Source organism: Diadema antillarum, unplaced genomic scaffold (genome assembly GCF_040938485.1).
Source record: "Diadema antillarum isolate AM-2024a unplaced genomic scaffold, OU_Dant_1.0 scf00000120, whole genome shotgun sequence".
Taxonomy (NCBI): Eukaryota; Metazoa; Echinodermata; class Echinoidea; order Diadematoida; family Diadematidae; genus Diadema; species Diadema antillarum.
Genome location: NW_027271009.1, coordinates 1,834,330 through 1,849,374, shown reverse-complemented (window position 1 = coordinate 1,849,374; position 15,045 = coordinate 1,834,330).

Here is a 15,045-nt window from a genome sequence, read left to right as displayed (position 1 = left end):
AAAACATAATCAAGACTTCTTACCTGAAACAAGCTTTTGTAAAGGGTGTTTCTCTCTCTCTCTCTCTATTTATCTATCTCTGCTACACCAACTGCTCTTACAACCAATTTGTTCGGACGGCATGTAAGGCCTTCATCCCACTCACCAGCTCTGCAGACATAGAAACCAACGGGTGGGACAGTCTGGATGTGGATGGTGTGTGATTGTTGCCCCAATCCTACCATCATCATCTTCAGAGTGGTACTAGGTCGTTCCCGCTGCCACGCCCTCAAACTGACAACTGAGAGGAAAACTCTGTCCACAAGATACTATGATTCCACTTTTTGGCTATCTGACACTGACGGACATCCCAGTCTTCACAGATTTCAGTCACTGGCAGCGTCCAGAGGAGTGGCATCTGATTTCAAAAAGTTCTCTTTCTTTTTTCTGTTCCCAGAAAATGAACAAAATAATATTAATAATAATACACAGATATCAGCTCAATAGACGACAATAAATAGTGGAGAAGGATTAGCAATAATGTAGTAAAATGCTTCCAGCTTCATGTAGTATGGTGGGAAACAATTTTCACTGATGCTGCACCAAACACTTCTAATCTTGACAGGCTCCAGTGATCAATGTTGTGTGCTAGCTGTCGAGTTTGCTGGCAGTGTTAAGGTCTAAGCCCAATTGCCTGTGAAAGGCACACATGTCAACCCTTCCGGCACAATTAGTCGCAGTATCAGACAGAACCGAACCGTCCTGCCATGTGCCCCAGAGATTTTTGACCTCAGAGAGTAAACATTTTTGCATGGGGGAGACATCTAAAGAGGATGAAATAACTAAACGCATTATCACACATAGGCAACAAGTTGGCTATCTGTTCATCCCCTCCCAATAAAACAGCATCAATAACAGATGTCTGCGAGGATAAATATCATAATGCAGAAATGTGGGAGGTAACTTCCTGGCTCGTTACATAACACATCCACCCCGATCTACCTCAGGTGGTTTCTTTCCCTTACCCCCTCATGATTTCTGGATGCCCCCCCCCCCCCCCCCGCATTCCTACAATATGCCATTGTGCTGATCACCTTTGATTCATCACTAAGACTATTGAGATCTGCCTATGGCTGCCTGCCCATGGCTGCTATGTCAGGTACTCTATGTGAGGAAAAGACTACACCACACTATAATGAGGAATATGATAAGTTTGTGACCCACACACTAAGAATTCTGATCCTCATTTCCGATGCACAAGTTCCAGAATGCGCTTTTCTTATTTGTATTATGAGCATTACTTGTATTTTTGCCTACGAGATGAAGTTTGTCTCCTACGAGGTCAGTCACCTCTTCTACTCTCTTCATGAGAAGAACATTATAAACAAAACAAAACAAAACAAAACAAAATATTCCTTGGAATGACATCATCACAAGTATGTCCTAACTAATGCTAGACAGGTGGACCGACAATGCCAGCAATGGAGGATGTCCTATTTCCTCACTTCAGGAAAGATAATAGAATTCCTCTCTATCTCTCACCTGTCCTAGCATCTGTCATCAGTGACTGTTACTTGTCTCAAACAAGTTTTAGGCTGATGAAATGCTTGCGACATCATTTCTCGCTCTCTCCATTTCATCTTATATGGCTTTGCCCTCTCACAAAGCCATTGCGCGAAATTCTACATTAATGCACACAGAACGTTTGTAAATCAGTGATATTGCATTCTGTCTTGTCAGGAAGTCGGGCATTTTGTTTCTCTGTCTTCAAAAAGCCCATCAGAAGAATGGGATTATCACTCTAGAATTAAACTGGACTGCACCCAAAACTCTAAAATGGTGATAATTTCTAAGTTGAATATTGCTTCCCAACATGAAGTTGTGTTTGGACTGAATGTCTTGACGAATGCAATAAACTTGAGGAATATGCAAGGTATGGGTTCTCTGGATTTGTATCCAGATATCACTCTTCAAGTGGAATGGAACAGAAACATCCAGCGAAAGGTCATTTCTGTCCCAAAAAAAATGCAGCTGTTCATCAGAAAAGTGATCTCAAAAAGAAGAAGAAGAAAAAAAAAACAGGTACAGAAAAGTTGGTGGCTTTCCTGAATGCAATACAATCTCTTCCAATGGGTTTGTGATGGCAATCAATAGACCCAGGCAGCAGCTAACTTGCACGGGGTCAATGACCCCATTGGATTTGAACCAACCCTAGCACACTGTACAAATCACAAATAATGAATGATCGGGCTCAAAATAAACTTCACATTATGCCTTGCATCCTAAGCAGACCACTTAATGTCCTGCCACATACAATGTGCAAAAGTTCACCACAGGTGGCAGTATACAGATTCCAGCACCAAAGTATGCCAACAAGGGTTATGCAATATATATATATTCTAAGAACACATGTTGACAATATGTGTTGTAAATGTGGAAATAGCTAGGGGAAGGACAGATATCTATGCTTTCCTTTATCATAGAGAGTAAGGAATGAATTGGCTGCATAAAATGTCCTAGATATTCTCAGATGTTTTACTGGCTGTTCTGCATGACAAATATCTTGGCCTAATTTGATAGCACACATATCCTTATCACATTCTCCTGAGGTTTTCAGGATGTCGAACCCCCCTGAATATTCCTGGCTCGTCAATCATAGACGTTGAAGCTACTTTACATCCCAGTCGCGCAATTTGATCCAATATTGTATTATAACTTGTGTGGAAATTTTACAACTGAATGACAGTATCCTTTGGTTGGCCATAAATGAAATAAAAATGGGCAAATCTCCATAAAAAACCCAAATGTATTGGTTATAAAAAAACACACACACACAAAAGTGCAATAAAAAGTCCATCATTCCCACATCTGTTTTCAGAAATTGGCCCTCAATGAATATGCAGAAATTGCAATTGCTCCATAAAGGCTATGATGTATGAAAGTATCCATGTTGACAAGACTTTAGAACATTATTTCATAGTTTTCTCAAAAAGTGATATCTTCATTTGGTAACTCAATGGTCAGAAAGTAATGCTTGCTGTTTCATTGCTGTAATGAAGATGTTCTTTGTCTATATGTTCTCTCTTCTGTATTTATTTGGAAATGAGAAAATTGGCTAATTATCTTCATGTAATCATTGTGACGACGAGATGAAATGTCGCAGAATGTTAAAAAAAACCTCCATGGTCTAAGCAAACAAAGTTATGGTGAAATTCTCATTGAATATCTTTTTTTTTAAATATTTCTGTTTATTTTTTTTTATTGCAGAATGCCCACAGGAGAAGGATATTTTGAACAAATAATTACAAAAAAAATCAAGCCTTTATTTGTGCTCTAAGACATAAACTTGTAAAAGATGGCTATTCAGAAAAAAAAAGAGGTTGCAAAAGAGTGCAAGTTCTTCCATGAGGATATCTCCTTAACAAAGATGGTAAAACAGTGATGTTGATTACCATTTGCCACCTACTGAGTATAGAACATAACATAACTGCTGGCTTGTTCAGCTGCGTCCTGCATTCAAAACTTTGGAGGCATTTTCTAAATACTCAACCAAATTTCTGTCCATGCATCTGAAAGCATACCCTGATGGCAAGTCTTTCATATAGCTATGTCAAGAAGTTTCTCTCTAAGACGTATGGAAGAATTCACTGAGAAGGCTAGTCACACGTCCAAATTGCAACGCGCAGTTGACCCTACACAGCAACCACTAGATGACCTCCATTGACCTCACACACAAAAACATACACAGGGTTATTTCATTGGCATTGCTCACCAAGTTCCTAAGGCTGTTACCGGAGCTAGCTGGCAAATGAAGCAGATGTGATTTTCCGGAATGCTCTTCCAGTCACGGATGGTTCTTTCATGATGTTACCAAATTTGAATGGAATGGGATAATTGCTCATTTCGGTCCATTTGTCATACCGCAGGCATCCTTTGGAGCACAAGGATGCACCACACTGAAACTTACTGTAATTGGAACAAGCTCTTCTGGGTAGCTTGATTCATAAATACTTTTTTTCAAATGTTGTGATCCATGAAGTTGCACAGATCGAGGCCCCATCTTATAAAACTTGTTATCAATATAAGTTAAAATAGTTGTAACAAGCTACCGAAATCCTTGCATCTGATTGGCTGAGAGCAAATTTGTCATAGAAATGTAGCAGTTGTTACTGATAACAAATTTTATGAAACGGGACCCTGATCAAACACACACTCACACATATATCACAATCACGGAGGTGAGAGGTGAGGAATTAAGACCTCTGTCATGTCAAGAAGCACGAGTTTGCAAAACAAGCCTCAGATTATGTGGCAATCAAAACTAGTTTCTTGCATCCATCATGGTGTACCTGGTACACATATAGCTACATAGATTGTGCAAATCAGGGCAAAGCCAGCTATCCAGTTACAACAGTGCTACCTCCATGGTTCCATATCTTCCATAGATACCTTCCAGAGACATAAGAACAACAGCATCAATCACCATATGCATGGGTTTGTTTAAATGACACCAACCTCTTACTCTTGCCCTCTGGAGAATGTGCCTCGATAGAATTAGAAATTATTGTAACCTCAGAACACTCCACTGAATCTGTGATCTTGCTGAGCAAATCCCCAAATTGGCAGCACAAGATGATTCTACAAGGGAGCACAATCTTGAACAAGATGGTCTTGTGATTGTCTCAAATATTGGCTATGAAATATGTGGATGAGGCAAAGTGTTACACTTGCATCATGCAATCCACCTTGAGATGAAGAGAAATGCCAACTTATGCCCAGTTCACACTTGAAACTAGACAGCAGGGATTGCAACAAGATCAAGAACTTCATGATGGCACTTTCACATTACACACACATTATAACTGAAGAAGATCAATCAGACTTTGCTTTGTATCAGTATTCTTTTAGTGTATGAACAAGGCTTTTGTAAATGCCTGCAAGTAAGACTATGGGACAGGTGTTGGGAGAATCGCCCTCTTCCCCAGCAACTGAACAAGCAATCAGACAAGCTGTAGAAATGGCTAACCATCACAGTTTGTTGCCCTTCTGTTCTTAGTCAATCTCATCACTACAGAGCAGTCCACTTCACACCATTTCCTTCAACTGCAGCATCCTTACCATTCATCCCCCTCCCCTACCCCTCCTCCCTCTGAAAAAGACAAAACAACAACACTTTCTGCAGTCGGTCTGATGAACTCCTTTTAATTCAAAGTGAAAAACCACAAAGTGAAAATCATATGAAGCTGATTTCATCATGGCAAAACTTCTTTTTGATAAGTCAAACCTTGTTTATGTGTAGGACAAGCTCTTTTGCTGTTCTTGTTTGTGTTGTTGCCATCTCTTAAACAGACTAGCAGAGGAACGGGAGACCAGGAGGGACCAAAAGAAAAAAAAAGAGGAACAGCGAAAAACAAAAATATAGAGAGATTTGTATTCCCCCTCTTCAGCAAATCCATAAGCGCTTAACCAAACCACCTGCCCATTTCCCAAGTTCATTATCTGATGGCAGCTGGCCAGGTATAGAAGCGGAGACCGTGCAGGAAGTGGAATCATCCTGGCTGATCAATGCAGAGGATGCTGGGACAGGTGCTGCCCGTGCATCTACAGGGGAGCTGTGGGGGTGGGTGGGTGGGGTGCTAAATACCCATCTCCCCCCGAGGGAGGACTAGCATCCCTCCGAAGAGAGCTGCGAGTGTCAAGTTATTCTGTTCTCGTCGATAGCGCGAGGGGCTCCGAGCCGCACTCCACGACAGGTGCACGGTTTCCCCTTCCCCCTCTCCTCCCCAGTCGCTTGTTTGCCCGCTTCCATAGAGGGACGAAACAGAATAGAAACTCTTCCTTTTGCATCTATTTTGCTTATACCATTAACTAAACTCTTTCTTTCACCTTTTCATATTCCTGTGAGGCTGGCTACGTTGACAGTGACCTTTAACAAATGCCAACATATTTTTCTTCTCTCTTTTCTTTTTTGGTCTAACAAAGAGTTGTTGATTTCATGTGGTTCCTGACACCTGCACAGTCTATGCATAACAAGCTTACAGCAATTATTTGCTGCATTATATAACAATATTTATGCAATATCTTTACACACACCAGCGGAAGATTGAGATTGCTGCATTTGGCGATGTCATCAGCCAGATACAGTATGCAGCCACATGTACATTGGTCAGTGTGTGCTGCTGTAACCTCCAAGCAGTGTGTCTTTATCAGGTACATTCTTATACAGCTATAACTTCTTGACAAGACTATTCAGCTGTTCAGCTGTTATTTTCACGAAGACTTACTTGCATAAAACAACAAGTATTTTGTTCAAGACTCGGCAAATTGTTCAATTATCCCTGCTGCTGCACACAATCCACTTTAAATTCAAATCATGACACTGCAACACGACATGATCGCTGATACAGTTCAATTACTCACACACTTCTTGTAATATCAAATATTGCACCACTGTAAGAATTTATCATTTGGGATGCATTTATCTAAAAAAATTTCAGAGGCAGAAAAATGATTCTAAACGAGTATGAGGCATAATGCAAGAGTGCTTTCAAACATATTTAGAAACGCTGATTTGAAACACCATTCAAAGGGCAATTTGAAATGCATTTGAGACCATGATCGCCTTTCTTTAAGTAGATAAACGCAATGCTCTTTTGAAACATGTTTATATCTCAGAGTGGGCAGAATCAACTTCATGTATACATGCCATTGATTACCAAAAAACAGTTGAACCCAGTTGACCTCTAATACCCAGGGTGAATGGCACAAAGCAGCTAGGCAGTGACTACACTCAAATCATGATTATACATTTAGATTAACGTGGCACCTGAGAATCACAATTCAAACCAATATGTTCGTAAACGCCATTCGAAACACGTTTTGAACCGTGATTCTCTCTCTCAAGTAAGATAAATGCAGCTGACGTGATCTCCTCAGTCTAATCTGCAATCAAGGAGAGCATCTAAAGCATTCAAACAAAATCAAAGGGAATTCAAGCGATGTCCCCCCCCCCCCCCCCATTTTGCACAGTGGTGTTTCAAGGCAGAATATAGAGCTCAAATCTGGTGAATATCTATTTGATACCATGTACCATTCTCATGTGAAATCTCTAAAGAAGTTGTCATGGCTTGTAGAAAGGACCTGAAAATCCCTTCAGCCAATTCCAGTGAAACCATTGTCACAAGTGTACCACAGGAAATTTCCCACCAACGCAACCTCAAGAGTATTCCGTACCGATCAATTTGAATTGTTAATTCAGATTGCTTCTGCAAACAAAATGTTGTGTCACATCCGATGCAAAACTTGACAGAAAGAAAGAGAGATAGAGAAAAAAAAAGACACACCAAAAACCAGATACAAAATATTGGATTCTATTGGTGGCTTACAAATTGAGTCAGACAATTTTCACCTGCGTGAGAGAAAGCTGACTTCCTCATCCTTTCATCTCTCCAAAGACCAGCAACATCCGCCATTATTTGTGCGCACATGCCTTGCATCGAACACAAACGGAAAATGAAGAAAAGGTGAAATTAAGAAATAGCGAGAGCGAGAAAAAAAAAAATTAATTGAGTTTCTACTCTTCTGAGCACGAAGCAGCAGAAGGCAGGTGTTGCTTGGAAAGAAATCCCAGGCCCCCCCTCTCTCTCCCTATCATTTCTCTTTATGCCTGTCTGCAGGGAGGAAGTTTGGAATCCGATTGGACAGGAAACCTGATGTTCGATTTGATTTCGTGATGGAAATGGGATTGGGGAAGGGACCGGTACACACTGACAGGTGGTTTCTGTCTAATTCCTGGTGAGGTTCCCTTCCTCGGAGTCGGTTGCGTCGCCCCCTTGGTCGGTCGGTCGGTCGGTCGGTCGGCCGTTGGGCGAGGGGGAAAACTCCACCAAGTTCAGACTTCGCAGGGGTAGGCCCCTCAATCAAGGCGGGCTTGTTCGAGACGGGTCTGAGGATGATTGGGCAGCTGTTGTGACTTGCCAACATGAGTAATCAGATTTCATGTGACTGTACAAGTGGAAAAAGGTTGAATGAAGATCTATGCACGGGATTTTTTCCCATTTGAAAGACCTTGAATATATTTCTCCTCACAGCCACCTAAAAATGCCCGGAGACAAAAGGTATTTCCTGCCGATGATGATGTATGTGTCCGGATGATGCTCGTAAATGTCGGGGATTTAAGATGCTTTCCCACGACAGGATATATTTGTCACAACAACTTATACCTCTTGAAGGGCTTAAATAGCTTTGTCTCAATCTTTGTTACATCATGCTATCTCTTGTTGAGACATAAATAGCTGCATGGGTTCCAATCTGAAAGCTGAGGATATAAAAAATGAAGAAAAAAAATGTGCTTATTTCACCCTAATACTACCATCTACTCCATGACATACTTACCTGATAGCAGAATCCTTATTTCTGCCTGCATAATGCAGAAGGCTCTCATATATTCTCCTTCAAGTTACATTCTGCAATTTGTTGACACAACAAAAAGGTGAAATAGATAATGCCTCTGTACAGTGAATGTCAAGCTCAATAACAAGGCCTATTCTGTTCCTAATCCTTAAACAGACATATCTATGATAGCATGTTTCAATGCCTCCCCTTCAAGAGATAGGGCACGGGGGTTTAGACTTATAGAAATAAATTGTCTACAGCTTTATTTCTGACATGAAATGTGTATAGAGTGTGCAGACATTCAGATGAATTTTCCTGCTCAGCACTAGCTGCAAAAGATGTTTTATACAACAGCAGTGTCACAAAGTTAATGACTTATCAATTAACTCTTGCATGCCATGGTGTTATTCCTACATTGATCTGAGACCAAAGCGCACAAGTGCTTTTGGAGTAAATTATGTTGTACACAGCCATGTAACTTTTGTAGAAGCACAAACCTGTTAGAAATGCAGTGCAGCAAATTACACAGAACACTACAGGCTTTACTGTGATATCAATTTATGACAAAGCTAACAGCTATGACGTTTTCAATATACTATGGCATTTTGCGATTAATTGATTTGAGCGCATCGTTATCATTTGTACATTTCAACAAAATATATGAACTCGACAAGCTGTCGACTGAGTTGGGAGTGCGAATGGGGCACACAGAGAGTTAAAAGTACAACTTTTGATACACTTGCATGCAAGAGTAAGTAAATAGTGTAAATAAAAACAACATAGCAGAAGAGAATATGAGATATGACTAAAACTGCTTTCAGACAAACTGAAAGAGTGTAATTTGAATCAGGATTGTAGTGATGCATTATTAGAATCACGATTCAAATTACGCATTTTGGCCGTGTGTATGCAAACTGGAATCGTGGCAGGTGATTTGAATAATAATTCTGATCATGATTGAAATGACAGTCCAAAGGTGTTTTCCAATCGACATTCTCCAGAATTACGGAAAGAAATAGTTGTGCATAGGGATTGACCTCCAAATTGTGGTTGTTGGTTGTTTTCTTTTTTTTTTTTTTTTTTTGGGGGGGGGCAGAGCTTACAGTGTCCTTTCAACCACTTCCTCAGAAAAGCAGCGCTCCTCAAATGCTCACACTGCAGTCAACATGCGCACTACTTACAGCTCAAATGTGATTGATGGAAACTCGGAAAGAAACCAAACTTTCTCTCCTCACTCTGAAATTCAAAACCACTGAATCCGGGAGGCCTTCCTCGGTCGTGTGTATGGACGATGAATTTGAATCGTACAGTAATTGTAATTCAGCATTGCAATTATCTTTCCCGACCCGGGAAAGCGGCCTCGGTTCCACCTCCTCAACTGCGTTCTTAGCGGTCAGACCGTTCATGCTGCAGACATACATCCAGAATGGAGCAAAACTCAGCAGGGACACACTCCTTGATAAGGAAAGGCAGAGCAGGACTCGAGAAGTGTGTTCAGGAAGAAAACATGCTTCATGTCTGCTTTCTGACCTACAAAACCAACTACTGTAAAACAAGGAATGTGCGCGTGCATTTTTATTTCGCAAATTTCGCGAGAGCCAAGATTCGCGAAATTAAAATGCATGCAAAAGTTCTTGTCTACACTAAATGCACTAAATGTTAGAGGCAACTCGCAAATATTTCATGCCACGAAAAAGGCCGTCGGCTCCAATTTGCAAAAATTTCATGCTGCGAAAATATCATGTTTTACAGTAGATCAGCATGCAACCGCTCCTCCCTCAACACATTGCAAAGGTAATCTTTTATAAAATTTCAAACTTCTTTGTGACTCTGCAGCACAGACACACAACCTGCTTTCTACACGTATGCATGCCCAGATCCATGGACAGGACTGTTGTGGCTACACGGCCTTAGTACTGGCTATGTTAACATCTCCAGAAGATGGCATGGCACTGTAGATATCCTACTGACACTAAATAGCCACTTTCCTACATAGGTTTTAGGTCCAAATTTCTCCTGATTCTAGGTCTCACTCAAGTTCCAGTCTAACTCACTTATTCTCTTGGAGGTGTGACCTCCACTGTGAAAATTGATATTGATAGAAAGAATAAAAGCCATTATTAGACAAAAAGCTTTAGTTCCATATTTTCTCCAGTAGGAGGGTTATGTTTTTGTCAGCATTGGTATGTTTGTCTGTTCGTCTGTCTGTTCGTCTGTCAGTCAGTTTGAAAAATAACTCAAAAAGTCATTCACTGGAATGAAATTTTCAGGAAAAGTTGATAGTGACACAAAGAACATATGACCAAATTTTGGTAGTGATTCAGAACACACTGTCTAGACCCAGGAATTTCATTGAATTTTTTTGAAGGACTGTCACAGGGAAATAGGGCCAATAAATGAGGGAATTCAGGCTGCATGTATTTGAGGTGTGCATATGAGCGCACTGAGCACATGCATGAGGTACAGTAAGAAGCTAAGGTACAGCCACTAAAAAGGGTTCTTTACCATTGTGTATGAGAAATCAGGTTATTCTTAGCACATGTGTGTATATGGGTGGAAATGAGCTGTTAGAAGAGGCCGGTGCTCTCCGAGTGCTTTTCTAGTTCATTGAAGTATACGCTTTTCGCTATGTACCTATGCATGTATCACGGCATCTACTTTGTAATTAATTTGTACACTTTGAATCATGCTTTCATAATTTGTTTGTTTGTTTGTTTGTTTTGCCCAGTAGTTACAGCATTTTGTTGTGGAATAGGAAAGACAAATTCAATTCAATTCATTTCAATTGTATCAATACCAAGATTACTTTCAGATCATATCATCAGATAGCTGTATTAGCCAAAAAAAGCAGCTCTTGAATACAGCTCAAGTTTCCCAAAGTTTATCAACCCCAAACAAGACCACTTGTCAGTAAATGAGCAGCGAGGTGAGTAAGCAGACAAGCAAGGTTAAACCATGACAGAGGGCGAACAAATCAACATGATTCACATGTTACATGGGAAAATCCATTCAGGTGAAAAAAATGCACAGCTTTAACAGTTTGCATTCCATCAATTCTGACATCAATTATCACAAATATCTAGACTCATGTAAACCTAATCAGATTCTCATTGCTGGGGAATGATAATCTGTAAAAACGAAGTTCTCAGCTCCAACACCATATCTCATGCATGTACAATTGCAGTTTGGTAATGACATACAGACACACACATGCACAAACATGCACTTTTCAAAATGCCATTTATTGAGGTGAAGGTCTTGCAATTTGTTAACTGTTCCAAATTCCACCCAAAAGAGTACCTCTAAACGACAGCTGGAATGAGGGAAACAACATCAAATCCAGCGCTAAATATTTATGATGTTGCGAAACCCAGATGACAACTTTTATATTCTATACATTTCCTTCCTTGCTTTGTTTTGTTTTGATGTCACTCATCTCAGTGCCAGGAAAACTCTGCCAGAAGCCAATGGTGGTATCTATTCTATAATCATCATTTGTTGTATAAATGTGTCATAATTCTTTGCAATATGGGACATAGATTATCACTGTAGTAAGGGAACCAGCTCACAGCAAGTGTTACGTTGATAATACTGATGCCATGTATCTGTATTAACAGGAACCGTATGGAAATTCTTCTATTTCTTGTGTGAAACAAAGCTATGTCCCACATTCCTACAATTCATCATTGATATGTAATATATGATACATACACTTAATATGAAAAAAAAAATACACATGAATTCAGGATAGAAGTTTATCACAATGCACAGTTTTCTTCCTTGTTTGAGTTAACATTGGCTTTTACTTCCAGAATCAACAAGGTAGAAAGTCAATACCAACATGAAGCCTTTTGAAAGCAGCACTCCTAGCGCCCTTCAGAATAGCTAGGTAACCTACCACATCTGTCCCCCTTTATCAACAAATATTGGGATCAAGAAATTCAATACAGTTCACATGTTGTTGTGTCTTGCCTTCCGCTTGATGAAATGTACGAGGCAGAGGAAAAATAAAAAAAACAAACAAACGAAGCGGCAACTGGCAGTTTTCACATCAGCCAACATTTACGACACTATGCAGTAGCTGCTTGAGTGGTATAAGACCATAAAAGAGTCACATTATGCCTCTTTGATGATGAATTGTATGTGTTTTAAGTGCCATAAGGATGCATTCATAGCCATGCCCCCCCCCCCTGCTTTTTTTGGGTGTATTTCTGCATTTTGCCACAGGCTGCGTTCATGCGAAACTAGAATTGCGTTTCTAAACACGTTTAGTCGCTAAACGTGTTTAGTTGCGTTGCGTTCATGCGATTTTTCCATTTAAACGCGTTTCAAAACGCCGATCTGAAACGCGGAAAAAAGGGCGTTTTGAATCATGATTCTGCCAGAATCACGATCGCAGAAGCCGCATGAACGCAACCGTGATTTCAATCATGATTCTATGACGTCATTGTGCGCTGTGCGCATGCGTATCTCATGGGGTATCCCCAGTATCCCACAGCTTCTTGTTCTGTTCGCGCGCTTGTGTACGTCTTATGAATCGTGTGTTTCGGTACCATACTTGCATTTGTTGGTTTACATCAACGCCATAATATACACCGATTCTATGATAGTATCTAGCTGTTTAATAAAATAATACATGTAATTACTCTCCGATTGAGTTGATAATAGTAATGGCTGCAGTGATGTGTCTATACCAAGGGAAACAATTGGAGAGACGAAAAATTAAGATTTTTCGATCTATGGGCAGAGCCTGAATGCCACAGCTTATTGGAAAGTATTCACCGAAATATAAACGTAAAGGCCTATAATAAACTGACTGATACAGTTGGCATACTGCCATAAGGTGGTCTGGCTCAAGCTGTGTAGCAGAGACAAGGTCAAACTGCGCAGTATGCTGCGCAATGGCAAAGAATGAGCAGAGCCAGAATCAGCGTTGCGAAAGCCCGCATGAACGCTCTTCTGCTGAGACCGTGATTTGAAACGCCGTTTTGAATCATGATTCATGTTTGTGATTCTGGCTACGAAATCCGCATGAACGCGGCCACAGTCTCCACGACAACTCCCCACCTCTTTTCTCTCTTTCTCTCTTTCTTTTTCTCTCTCCCTCCCTCTCTCTCTATCTCTCCCATTCTATCCCTCTCTCTCTCTTTTCCTCTCCCTTATTTTAGGATGATGGAAGAGGATAAGGGCAAACACGGCTTTGGAAAACACCTGTTCCAAACAGCCTTGTATCTAGATTCCACCAGCATATGTTCAACACCACCGCGCGAGGTTTACTCACGCAAACACATTGCCTAGTCTCTCCTACCAGCACGAATCGCTGAATTATTGCATTTCGAGATCGACAAGTTCACATTCAAGGTCGACGGTCACGTGCCCCAAGACTGTAAAAATGATGAGGGCAGTGTATACTGAATAAAATCTAAACAAGATTTGATTCTTTTTCCCTTTTTCCAACAAAAATTACAATACATGTCAGCAACAAATTAAATTTTTTTTAAAAGTATGTTACGGTCATAATCAAATACATGAAAAATGTCTTGGGCACAACTCCACATATATAAAGTAAACATCTCAAACAGAGGCTCAAAAATATGAAATATGGATTTTTGAGAGAGCAATCAGTTTCAGTGATACTTGCTTGCAGAGATTATTTTTGAATATATTTCAATATCCCCTGCAGATATCAGTGTCATCAGTGTATCTTTATATTCGTGCCAGCAGAAAAGCACAAAATGTACAAAACTCTCCACGCAGTGAGCCTTTTTATTTTTCAGTGGCAGTCTGACGGCTAAAGATAAGCTGGGTGAATTCATTACCTTAAACATACAATGTATGTCACTTGATTTACACATTTCACAGACTTCAAAACAAGTATCTATCAAGCCTATACCTTTAGAGTAATATTTATAGGTATCTAAATATTATAATTTTTCCTCATGATAAATCATGTTGTCCTTCACATCAAACATGCAGGTAGAAATGGCATAAGACCAGCACAAAAAAAAAAAAGAGTAAAAGACAGCAAATGGAGAAACATGCTTGATGGCAGTAAAATTCGCAAAAGAGGGGAGGGGGGTAATTAATTAAACAGGGTAAAACAAATTGATGGATTGCTTTTCACGGCGATGCAAACACCAATACATACAGAGCGGTTCCCTGCAGCATGTGGCAGGATCCCACATAAAAGTGCCAGGTGGAACAGCCCCATATCGATTGCCAGCATGATAAAAAAAAAAAAAAAAAAAAAAAGTGGTGGCAGCGGCAGGAGACCTAAGCTTTACTTTCGGATGCAGGTTCGTCAGTTTTCGAGGGTGTGTTGCGACATTCTAACAGGCACCTCTTTCATACAAATACACACATAAACAAACAAACAAGCAAACATACATACACATGCACACACACACATACACACACATGCACCAATGTATGACTATCAGGTTATCATTATAGGCCTACATTACACATATCTCATCAAAAGAATTTGACAGTCAGGCTTAGTGGATACCATTTTCTGATGGGGGTAAAGACCTTTTTTTTGGGGGGGGGGGGGGGGGGGGTAACATCCCTGTATCGTAACCAATTTAAAAAAAAAAGAAAAAAGAATCATCGCATCATTATGTGGAATACTGTGTGAATGTATGAATGATAAAGTAAGACTCGTCCACTTTG